Here is a 13,015-nt window from a genome sequence, read left to right as displayed (position 1 = left end):
AAGGGAACGATTTTCTTGTCTCCATCTAGGCAGATCAGGGATGTTTGTATACGCACCTTCTATATCCTTGAAGCCTTTGTGGTAGTGGTGGTTCTTCCCTTAGGGCCCTGGCAGTGTCTTCTTGGCAAAGACAGCTGGTAGGACTGCAGCAAAGTGAGGAATGGGGTCATATAAAAAGGTGGTCAGCCTTTATTCAATCACTATCTTGGAAATCATCTCTAGAGAGAACATACTAGAATGAGGAAGAATGGCACACTTGAAGAGATTAAAAAAGATCCAGGAGCTTAACCATATGTTACTTCATTTAGATCACATCTGGGGAAGTATAGTTATTCTCATTGTATAGTTGAAATAATTTCAGGCACAGATAGAGTGGAAACTTAGGTCTATTTGGTGGACTTCAGCCTGCAAAAAAATCCTGTATTTGCCTATCCATTTCTTAAAGCCAAAAGTTTCACATGTGGAACTGCTGGATCATATGCTAATTCTGTTTTCAGGTTTTTGAGGAAGTATCATAGTGCTTTCCATGGCTGCTACCTTATTTTACATTCCAACGAATATTGCACCCATGTGTCTTTTTTTCCTACCTTTATAGACATTAATTATTTTCAGTGTTGGTTTTGTTTATAGTATCCATAGTAATGGTATGTACAGTGGCATCATATTCTTTTTTTTGATTTGTATTTCACTAGTGGCTATGGATCATTGGCCATATGTGTATCTTTCATGAAGAATTGACTATTGAATTGTAACCTGTTTTTTAATTGGGTGGTATTGAATTGTATTGTGGTACTAAATTGTATATTCTGGGTAGTAATCAGCTAAGCAGACAAATGATTTGCAAATATTTTCCTTCAATCTCTTGAGTTGCCATTTCTATGGAAAACATGATTTTTTTTTTTTTTGTTTACTAAGTAGTCCCTCTTTTAGGCAACCACCATACCTCTGGGTATTTGGTTCAGCACCAGCCACTCAGCACACTCCAAATAATTTGCTGTGATAATTTACTTGACTAATGATGGCTGCAGGACTCAAACTGGGCTTATGAGCACTTCTAACTCAACAGACTTCTCCAAAGTCACTGTGAATGACACACTATCTTTTTGGGATGAGGCGTTATGGTGGATTGTCATCCTTGAAAGTCATTACTGTCTTCCTTATCACATTGAGAGAGAACCTGAGGATGAAACCAACACAGAGGGAAATAGAACTGAGAATTTAACAGACCCATAGCAGGCAGTGAGATTGAAGCAATAATCAAAAATCTTCCAGCAAGGAAAAGTCCAGGACCTTACAGCTTTACTGCTGAATGCTACAAAACATTCAAATAAGAAGTAATTACAATACTCTTCAAGCTATTACAAAATATGGAACAGGATTTAACTCTGCCAAACTCTTTTTATGAGGTAAGCATTACTTTGATATCAAAACCAAAGACATGACATGAAAAGAAAACTACAGACTTATATCATTAATGAACATAGATGAAAATATTCTCAATGAAATACTAGAAAACCAAGTCCAGAACCACATCAAAAAGATCATACATCACTATCAAGTGGGATTTAATACCAGAAATGCAAGAGTGGTTCAACATTCCAAATCAATAAATCTCATAAATTGCATCAATAGCATGAAGGACAAAAACCATACAGTCTTCTGAATAGAGGCAGGCAGAGAAAGCATTTGCTAAGATTCAACAGCCCTTCCTGATAAAAACCTTCCACAAATTATGTATAGAAGGAACAGTCTTCAATATTATAAAGGCTATATATCACAAATCATCAACCAGTATCATACTAAATGTCGAAAAACTGAAAGTATTTCCTTTCAGAATTGGAACAAGGCAAGGATGTCCACTTTCACCACTCTTAGCCAATACACTACTGGAAGTTTTAGCAAGAGTAATTAGGGAGGGCAATAAGATAAAAGGCTTTAAACCTGGAAAAGAGGAAGTCAAAATATTCATCTTTGTAGATGACATGATGTTGTACCTGGAAAAACCTGAACACTCCACCGTGAAGCTTTTAGAATTGATAAACCCATCAAGTAAAGTTGCAGGTTACAAAATACACATAAAAAAGTAACATTTTGGATGCTAACGAAATCAAAAGAAATCAAGAAAACCAAAAGAAATCAAGAAAAAAGTGCCACTCAAAATAGCCACAAAAATCAAGTATTTATGAATAAATTTATCAAAGATGTCAATGATATCTACAATGAAAATTATTAAACATTGATGAAAGAAATCATCACAGACACAAAAAAGGAAATATATTCTTTGATCATGGATTGAAAAATCAATGTCATTAAAATGTCTATGATATCTAAAGCAATCTACAGATTCAATGCAATCCCTATCAAAATATTCAATGACTAGAAAAAGCAATCTAAAATTCATAGGGAGTCACAAAAGACCCAGAATAGCCAAAACAATCCTGAATAAGAAAATTCAAGCTGGAGATATTACAATGCCTGGCTTCAAAGCATACTACAAAGCTATAGTAATTAAAACAGCATGGTATGGGCGTAAAAGCCCAATAGATAGATCAGTGGAACAGAATAGAGCCCAGAACTTAATCCAGATACATACAACCAGCTGATTTTTGACAAAAGTGTTCAGACCATACAGTAGAGTAAGAAAAACGTCTTCAACAAATCATGCTGACATAACTGGACATATATGTAGAATGAGGTTAGATCCAAATCTCTCATCATATACAAAAATCAACTCACAGTGAATCAGAGACCTCACCTTAAGAACTGATACTGTGGAGTTGCTGGAAGAAAATGTGGGGGAAATACTCCAAGAGATTGGTATAGTGCATGACCTTTTGGACTACACCCCCAAAATCACAGGCAACAAAAGCAAAGCTAAAGAAATGAGACAATATCAAACTCAGAAACTTTTGCACAGCAAAGGAAATGATCAACAGAGTGAAGAGACATCCAATAGAATGAAAAAATTTGCAAAACAACTATATGACAGAAGATTAATATCCCATATATATCAGCAACCTAAAAGCTCAATAACAGCCAATCCAGTTGAGAAAGGGGCAAAGGGTTTCAATAGACAATTGGCTAACAAATGGCTAGCAAATACATGAAAAAAATGTTCAACATCACTAGCCATCAGGGAAATGCAAATCAAAACCACCATGAAATATCACCTCACTCCTATGAGAATGGCTGAAATCCAAAACAGAGTACCAAATGCTGGGGAGGATGTGGACAAAGGGAAACACTTACACATTGTTGGTGGGAACAAATTAGTGCAGCCACTGTGGGAAACAGTGTGGAGATTTCTTTAAAAGCTAGAAATAGACTTGCCATATAGTCTAGCAATCCCACTACTGGTTATATACCCAAAAGATTTGTACACTACGTGTCAAAGAGATACCTGTATCACCATGTTTAGAGCAGTACTGTTCACAATAACCAAAATTTGGAATCAACAAAGATGTCTATCATCAGATGAATGAATAAATAAATGTGGTATATATACACAATGAAGTATTATTTAGCTATAAAAAATGAAATTCTACCATTTTCAGCAAAATGGACATAATTGGAAGATCTCATATTGGGTGAAAAAAGCTAGACCCAGAAAAAAATTCTATATATTCTCCCTTAAATGTGGGAGCTAAAATTGAAGAAACAACCAAAAAGAAAAAATATGAAATTCCTGTGTGTATCAGTATTGTTGCAAATATAGTTTTGTGCAACTTTCTTTTATACTTTTGTGAAACCACTATTTAAGAATATTATATTACTTTAATTTTATTGATCTGTAATTATTTTAAAATTTACTGTACATGGGTGAAATGGTCATTTTTCCATTCAATTATTGTTTACAGCCATTGTGTACATTCCAGTGAAACAGGGTCTTTTTGCTTCCTACTTGTTAGACTTCTATTGTGGTGAAGTATTAAGCCCTTTTACTGTAATGTAAATTTAAAGTATGTTATCTCAAAAAAAAAAGCAGAAGAATGAAGGAAGGTGGGAGGAGAGAAGAGGGAGGAAGGGAGGAAGGGGATATAATTATGTTCTTAACATTGTATCTACAAAACACATTTAATCTGTTAAAAATAAATTAAAAATTAAAAAAATTAAAAAAGAACTGAGAGTTTAAGTTCCCGTAATGTTGGCAGAGCATTTAGTTTTATCATGTTAGGGACAGGTCTTCACATCAACCACCGCCCCTGGACCCTTTAGCTTCATAAGCCAAAATCTTTTCTTTTTTCCTTAAACTAAGTTTTTGACTTTAGTTTTTGCTTAACTTTTAAAAAAAAAAGATTTATTGATTTCAAAGAGCTACAGAGAGGAGGAGAGTTAGTGAGCCAGAGAGAGACCATCTGCTGGTTTTAATCTTCCAGATGGTTCTGCTGAGCCAGGCAGAAGCTAGGAGCCCAAGACCTTCTTCTGGTTCTCCCATGTGGGTGCAGGGGCCCAATTACTTGGGCCATCTTTGCTGCTTTTCCCAGGCCATCATCAGGGAGATGCATGGAAAGTAGGGCAACCAGGAAAGAAACTATTGCCCTTATGGGATGCTGGCATTGCAGGTGTTGGCTTTACCTGCTACACCACAATATAACCCATACAGGTTCACTTTTATTTATTTGAAAGGCAGAGCTACAGAGAAAGTAGGAGAGAGAGATAGAGACTGATTTTCCATCTGCTGGTTCTGCTGGTTCATTCCCCAAATTGTCTAAACATACAGTACTGAGCCAGGCCAAAGCCAGGAGCCAGGACCTTCGTCTAGGTCTCCTATATGGGTGCAGGGGCCCAATGAGTTGCACCATTTTCTGCTGCTCTCCCAGGCCCATTAGAAGGGAGATGGGTTGGAAGTGGAGCAGCCAGGACTCGAACCATTGCCCATATTGAATGCCAGCCTTGCAGGCAGTGGCTTATCCTGTTGTACCACAGTGCCGGCCCCATTGCAGTCAAGGGGGTGTGTTTATTAATATCCAATTGGAAATGTTGATTACTGGAACTAATGATACAAATCATGCCCAGTCATCCATGATTGAGAGAATACAAAAGGTTCTTGTTGGTCACTCCAAGTCTATACCTGAATTGTGGGCTGCCAACCATGATTTTTCCCATGTCTTCCACTCTCTCCAGCTACACAGTGGCCAATTCCCTCTTGAAGGGAGACACTAGCTATTTATAAGGAATGGGGCTTAAAATGTATCACCATTGTTTTAAAGGTTTTACTTTAAAATATTTCTCCCTTATAAATTATGCTCCCCAGGATGAGTCTTTGCACGTTACTTTATCTCACCCTGCAATTGGGGAATACAGATATCCAGCAACAGCCCCATGGCTGCCAAGCTCATGATCTGCTTCTCATCATATGACATGTTTCCTGTTGGTGGGGCATTTGCCTTTTTATAAAGCAGTGATTTAAACTTGAAGATACTTATTTCTTTAACATGTGTCTAGCCTTCATCGTTGCCTCCCTAGCCTAAAATTCTCTTCCTTAATTAATGAAAAAATTGTACAGGGGCCAGTGCTGTGGCGTAGAGGGTAAAGCCGGCACCTACAGTGCCAGCATCCCATATGGGTGCCGAATAATGTCCCAGCTGCTCCACTTCCAACCCAGCTCTCTGCTATGGCCTGAGAAAGCAGTAGAGGATGGCCCAAGTCCTTGGGCCCCTGCACCCACATGGGAGAGAGGGAAGAAGCTCCTGGCTCCTGGCTTCAGATCAGTGCAGCTTCAGCCACTGCAGCTAATTGGGGGGTGAACCAGTGGATGGAAGACTCTCTCTCTCTCCCTCTCTCTCTCTGCTTCTCCTTCTCTCTCTGCGTAACTCTTTTAAATAAATAAATATTTTAAAAATATACAAAATTAATGAGTGTGTTTTTTGTGTGTTCTGTTTTTAAAACATCCTAGCATAATTTCCTCCTGAACACTTAGTTTAAACTGTGTTTGTTAACTAAAAAACATGAGATATTTGCCAACTCTGTCATAAAATGTTCTTTTCCAAGGCTGTCTCTGTTTCTTAGGAGAAAAAGCAGTGAAATGTCTTTAAAATAACCAGTCCCACCATAGAAAAGTCTTCTGGTGGCTTTCTCACCTAAGATTTTTTTTTAATTGAGACAAACTAAAGTGAAATAAATAAATAAAAAAGGAATTCTTAACAGTGGAGGCAAGTGGAATTAAAGTACATTTTCCATTCAAAACAATGAATGTCTAAATTCATCAACCTTTCACTGCCTAATAATGTGACATGTTTACAATGTTGAAGGAAATCAGGTGTTTTCATGCTAAATGAAAATAAAATTTATGTGCTGCTATTGCCATATTCTTTGCCTGGTGTTTCTCACTCTATTCATCATTAAAGGTTGCTCAATAAATACCTTACAACATGCTCATGGAGATGGTACGCAGTAATAACTCAGAATCCATCATGAATTACCAGCCACCAGTGCCTTGGGAAGACTGAAGGTTTCAGGGGGTATTGCTAAGGAGAGTCATCAGTCTATTTTCTCTCCATATTTTTTTTCCTATATCAAGCTATTTATATTCACTCCAGGATGGGTAAGGCTCAAGCCCTCTGCCTCCCGCCCCCACCACAGCAGTCAGAGGCTCTGGTGTCCTCACACCACAAACTTGTTCTTGGCTAGGGAGTTGCTCTTGGTGGCTACATCAGCGTGGGCCTGGTAGCCAATGATGGTCTTGGTGGAGAGGCCCAGGCGCTCTTTGTATATCCGACCGATGTGCAGCACGCCCACCTGGTTCTCGGCCTCCCTGGTCAACACAGCGATCTTGTCTCCCTTGTTGCGGACATTGAGCATGGCCCTGCACACCTCTCTGCTGTGCTCCACAAAGCTCTCCTCTATCAAACACAGCAGCTTGAACAGGGCGTAGTCACAGCTGGAGGAGAGCTTGCTGGCCAGCTGGATGTGACCGTATATCACCCAGAAGTCCTCCACTGTGTCAACCTTGGTGACGAGATGCAGGTTGTCCTGCCAGGCCCAGCTGCGGTCATTTTTTTTTTTTTACAGGCGGAGTGGACAATGGAGAGAGATAGAGAGAGAAAGGTCTTCCTTTGCTGTTGGTTCACCCTTCAGTGGCCACCGGGGCCAGTGCGCTGCGGCCAGCGCACCGCACTGATCTGAAGCCAGGAACCAGGTGCTTCTCCTGGTCTCCCATGCGGGTGCAGGGCCAAGCACTTGGGCCATCCTCCACTGCACTCCCAGGCCACAGCAGAGAGCTGGCCTGGAAGAGGGGCAACTGGGACAGAATCTGGTGCCCTGACCGGGACTAGAACCCTGTGTGCCGGCTCCGCAGGCGAAGGATTAGCCTATTGAGCCGCTGCATCGGCTCGGCTGCGGTCATTCTTAAAGAACCACAGAGTCCACCTGTTCTGCAGGAGGTGCACCCCGAGGTGGGCCTCCACAGGGCCCTCATTTTGGGCCTTTCTCTGCAGAGGCTGAGAAGCCCTGGGCGAGTCCTGAGCCTTCCCAACCGGGGGACACACCCACCACTGCCGCCTATTCCTTTCTCCTTCTTTTCCTCCTCCAGCTCCTGGATTCTACCCTCAACTTAACAAACAGGGCCTGTGACAGCCATGCTGCAGCTGAAGCTCCACCGAGACCCAGCCTTCTCTCCATATTTGTTACAGCAGAAGCCAGCTTGGCTACCAGAGCTCTAGCTTAAGACATGGTCTTCATCAGTTATCGTATGAGGAGCTGAGATGGACAGTAGGTAAATGGTGTGTTTGAGAGATTTCTACTCAATTATGTCAAAGAACCTTTTAGAAGAAAAAATGACTTGTCTAACTGTGTATTAGTTACTTTTTGCTGTGTTACTAATTACCCCAAAACGCAGACCCTGGAAAGATCAGCATTATTGCCTCACTTAGTATCTGAGGGTCAGAGATCCAGGAGCAGCATTGTTAGGTATTTCTGGTTCAGGATCTCTCACAAGATTAAAAATCAAGCTGACAGCCTGGGCTGCTCTCATCTCCAGACTTAATGGGAGCTGGCATTGTGGCACAGCAAGTAAAGCCACCACCTGTGATACCTGCATCCCACTTCCAATCCAGCTCTCTGATAATTGACTAGGAAAAGCAGCAAAAGGTGACCCAAGCACTTGGGCTCCTGCACCCATGTGGAAGATCTGGATGAAGTTCCTGGCTTCAGTGAATGAATCGGTGGATGTGCGCGTGTGTGCGTGTGCGTGTGCGTGTGTGTGTGTGTGTGTGTGTGTATCTGCCCCTCTGTTTGTAACACTTACCTTTTAAATAAATAAACAAATCTTTAAAATAAAAAAAAGACTTGGTAGACTGGAAAATGATCTTTCAAGATCTCTTAAATTACCTTTGGCAAGCATTATCTCCCCCTCACTGTTAGGTTAACCCCAACATGGCATTGCCTCACAATGAGACATCCAAAAGGAAGAGACAATCCAAGCTAGTGAGACAGTACTCAAAATGGAAATGACAGTCCTTTATAACTGAATTCAGCAGTGGTGTGCCTTTTGTCCCATGCTATTAGTCACAGCTCAACCATGGTACAATGTGGGAAAGGTGTACAGAAGAATGTTAATACCAGGAAGTGGTTGGGGGCAGTGTTGCTAGGGCTATCTTGGAGACTGACTGTCTTGATCTTGAATGAAGGTGAACTGTTCTTAAGAGTAAATTTAGAAGCATTGTCAATTAGAAAGAACTCAGTTCAGATGTACTTAGCTCCAAGATACAATAATGCTTCTTACTACCCTGTGTTATTTCTGAGTTTTTTTGAGCACTAAGCTTCCTATCTCTAACCCTTAAACAACACATCTCATACACTTGTTGTGAAGGTTCAAAGAGGTGACATTTTAAGTGCTTTCCTTCTGTGGAAATTTCTCTAAAGGAAATTAACAATAAACAAAAATATGGGTTATTCTGTGAAGTACAGAAAATTCAAAAATTTTATGCTGCAGTATTTAAAGGGTACAGTGTCCTTAAGTATGGCTATTACAGCTGATTTGGCTAAGGATGTGGAGTGGTGATGGTCCAGAGAGGGAGATGGTTCTATTGCTGAAAACCAAGGTAATGCTCTTCAAATGTCATTGAATAATTTTTCCAAGCACTTCTTAAACACTTGTGTGCCAGGTGCCGCTAAGAACTAGGATTATGAAAAGGACTAAGACTCAGTTCCTGACATCAACTTGTTCCCAGTCTTGCCTCAGGGTGGAGAGCATGGTCAAGAGACAGGCATGGCACAATTCTTGGGTGGAGATTTGGAGAAAGAAGTATGTGTGTGTGTGTGTTTTTTTGTGTGCACAGGGACTGACAAGGAGAAGGAGTCAAGTCCTCACCCAGCTCATGGAAGCCAAGAAGAGAGTGCCCAGAAGAGCAGCAGCAGCATTGTGTGCTGCATGGGCCAAGAAGGGGGTGACTCTGCTTCCCAGAATTTTCCTTGAGGTGCATTGTCACATTATCAAATGCAAATATAGGACACAAAGTTAAATTTGAATTTCACATAAAAGACTAATTTTGCTAGCAAAAACAGGTTCCAAATATTGCACTCTTTGTTGTTTACCTAGAAAACAAATCTAGGCATCCTGTATTTTATGTGACAGCTCTATACTTGGAAGATCACTGAAGTTACTTGGAGCAGAGGAGGCTGAGGAGTAGGAAGAGGAGTAGAAAGATTAGGAAAGATTATGGATGCCCAGCTGAGGAGCTTGACTAGACGGCAGAATGAATGGGTGTTCAGCTGAGGATTGTCACAGTCAGATTACTTTTTCAGTAAGACCACTCTGGAGGCAATGTGGAAAACGGAGGAATATGGTGGGAACCAAGGAACAGGAAAGTGGTTGGGAAATGCTTACAATAGCACAAAACATTGGGAAGAAAGCACCTTCAGTAGAGTAAAGAAAGAAGCAGGCAGAATTATTGCAAAGGGCACGAATTGATAATAGAGTATCTAATCAGTAGGACATCCCCCATAAGGAAGGGTTAAATGAATGATTCAAAATTTTGGCTGTATGTTAAAATACATAGGAGGTTTATTAAAAAGCATTGAAGCCCACACCCATCATTTCTGATTTCATTAATTTGAATGGGGAATTGGACAATGGTATTATTCTTTAATTTCTCAGAAACTTCAGTGTATAACCAGGATCAGCAACCACAGCTGTTATCCCTTATTTATGGCTTTATTTTCCATCATTCAGTTAACCATGGTCAACTGTGAAAATATTAAATGCAAAGTTTGTAAGTTTTAAAGTACATGCCATTTCAAATGGTGCAATGAAATCTCTAGCCATCCTGCTGCATCCCAACAAATTGTGCATCATGCCTTTCTTGGTCTTAGGTACCCACGCTGTATAGGCTATCTGTTCCTTAGTCACTGAGTAGCTATATTGGTTATCAGATCTGTCATGGTATCACAGTGCTTTCAAGTTACCTTTATTATACTTACTAATAGTCCCAAGGCACAAGAGTAAGGATGCTGGTTACTCAGATGTTCCCAAGAGAAGCTGTGAAGTGCTTCCTAAATGGAAATGATCAGAGTTCTTAACTTACTAAAGAAAGGAAAAATCTGTGTGCAGAGCTTGCTAAGATACATGTAAGATTGAATCTTCTATCTATGAAACTGTGAAGGAAAAAGAAATTCATTCTACTTTTGCTGTTTCATGCAAACTGCAAAAGTGATGGTCATTGTGTGTGTTAAGTGCTTAGTTAAGATGGAAAAGCTATTAATAGTGTTCTGTACAGTCTATAAATTCAGGCATCCATTGGGGGCCTTGGAATGTATACTCTGCAGGGAAGTAGGTATTACTGTCTCAATAAGCCATTTCATATTTTATCATTCCAAGAATTATCCAATTTCATGAAATAGTACTTGAGCAAGAGAATATTATCACCTGAAAACTTGCCGTCCCCTTCTTCACAGAACACTGTCAGTCCCTTCCACATGCTTGGTAGGTAAAACAAACAAACACACAAAAGCAAAACAAGGGACTGGCACTGTGACACAGTAGGTTAAGCTTCCACCTATGGTACCAGCATCCCATAAATGCACCAGTTCAAATCCCAGCTGCTCTACTTCTGATCCAGCTCCCTGCTAATGGCTTGAAAAAGCAGAAGAGGATGGCCCAAGTCCTTGTGCCTTTGCACCCACATGGGAAAGTTGGAAGAAGCTCCTGACTCTTGGCTTCAGATCAGCTTATTTCCAACCACTGTGGCCATCTGGGGAGTGAACCAGCAGATGGAAGATCCCTCATCTCCATCTCTCCCTCTCTCTGTCTGTAACTCTGCCTCTCAAATAAATAAATAAATCCTAAAAACAAAAACAGAAATACCACTAGCTACTCCTGCCCAAGAATGATAATACCCTATTTATTCCAGGCAATCATTAATCTAAATACATCATCTCATCCTGAAGTTGAAAAGTAGGAGGGGAACCGTATCAAAGGATTTACCTGGACCTTGTGGAAACATCCAAATAACACCTTCTCCATCCTACCCTACTACCCTAGGTATTGCCAAACAGTCTGCTGAGAAATTGCTGGCATCTGCCATTGTTAATGTACTCTGAGTTCCTCCAGGATTCTGGAAAAGGTATCTTGCTATGTTTGGGTTTGCACACTTCATTTATTATCTTTCCAGAGAGCTGAAGTTCACCTTGATTTCTTCTGTTTCTACAAGTAGGTACCCATGCCTGTTTTCCATGATGTGGGTTAGTTTAGGGCAATGGTATATGAGATGACCTTGAATTCTGTCCAAGTCAAATGACTGATGCTTTGTAAAGCAAAAAATGAGTACACAAACCTATTACTTAGTTTTGTGATCGGCAGCCAAGTATCTGCCTTTGACAGAGAGACATTATGAACACTTTCATAATTTTCATATTTTATTTTGCTCCCAAACCAAAGCATCTGTAAGTTCCTTTTCTCTCTCTCTCTCTCTCTCTTTTTTTTTTTTTTGACAGGCAGAGTGGATAGTGAGAGAGAGAGACAGAGAGAAAGGTCTTCCTTTGCCGTTGGTTCACCCTCCAATGGCCATCACGGCCAGCGCACCGCACTGATCCGATGGCAGGAGCTAGGTACTTCTCCTGGTCTCCCATGGGGTGCAGGGCCCAAGTACTTGGGCCATCCTCCATTGCACTTCCTGGCCATAGCAGAGAGCTGGCCTTAGCAGAGAGCTGGCCTGGAAGAGGGGCAACTGGGACAGAATCCAGTGCCCCAACTGGGACTAGAACCCGGTGTGCCGGCGCCGCTAGGTGGAGGATTAGCCTAGTGAGCCAAGGCGCCGGCCAGCATCTGTAAGTTCAAGGTTTGTAGTATTTGCTCCTGCCTGAGAAAGGAAGGAATATACTGTTGTGTAACATTCTGCTGTCAGGGTTGCAAGAGTCATGGCAGGAGGAGTCTGTGGCTCTAGTCGCTCAGGTGTGTCTTGGCCACAAGAGAAGTGGCAGATTCTTCTCTCCAGCTTCTTCAGGAGCAGCACAGCTCCAGTGTTGCAGCTCTCAGTCACAGCCTCTCCTCTCCACCGTGTCACAGCTTCTCTATGGGATTTGTCCAGTTCTGCAGTCTTCTGGATCATAGCTTCTCTTGTCTGCAGGATCTGTTGAGGGGTGCTGCTGTCTTCTTAGTTGCTGCTTCTCTTCTCTGCTCGGTTCTTCGTCTCATGCCACAATGAATGGGGCACACTGACAAGGAAGGTGTGAAGGTTTACACCTCTGGGAGCTGCTTGCCCTGAAATGCTCACAAGTTGGATTTTCATGTATATCTAGAGGAGGTTCTAATGAGGTATTGCACTGAAGCAATCAGGGGACCAACATTGGAGTCTGTTTTGAACAGAAGTTTGCTGACTGTTCAATCAGGTTGGTTCAGCCAGAATTACATTGTGTATGTTTCTCCTGTCCCCTACTCTCTCATGGTTCCTGGAGAACTACATCTCATGCTTTTTTCCTATGTTTTCTTTTTTCCTTTCCAGGGGTCCCTGGAGTCCCTATCAATATGAATATGTGAGATTGTAACAAAACAAAAAAAAAAAACCCCAACTGTTTCTGC

At 41.2% G+C, this 13,015-nt stretch overlaps 1 pseudogene; it reads right to left on the bottom strand.

Annotated features, from left to right (window-relative positions):
* Positions 1–6,595: 6,595 nt before the first annotated feature.
* On the bottom strand, positions 6,596–12,545 carry LOC149126468 (eukaryotic translation initiation factor 4E type 1B pseudogene; annotated as a pseudogene).
* Between the last annotated feature and the right edge of the window lie 470 nt (positions 12,546–13,015).

Source organism: Oryctolagus cuniculus, chromosome 5, assembly GCF_051225735.1.
Source record: "Oryctolagus cuniculus isolate XC-2025 breed Fujian yellow rabbit chromosome 5, ASM5122573v1, whole genome shotgun sequence".
NCBI classification, from domain to species: Eukaryota; Metazoa; Chordata; class Mammalia; order Lagomorpha; family Leporidae; genus Oryctolagus; species Oryctolagus cuniculus.
This window is presented reverse-complemented; position numbering and strand designations above follow the sequence as displayed.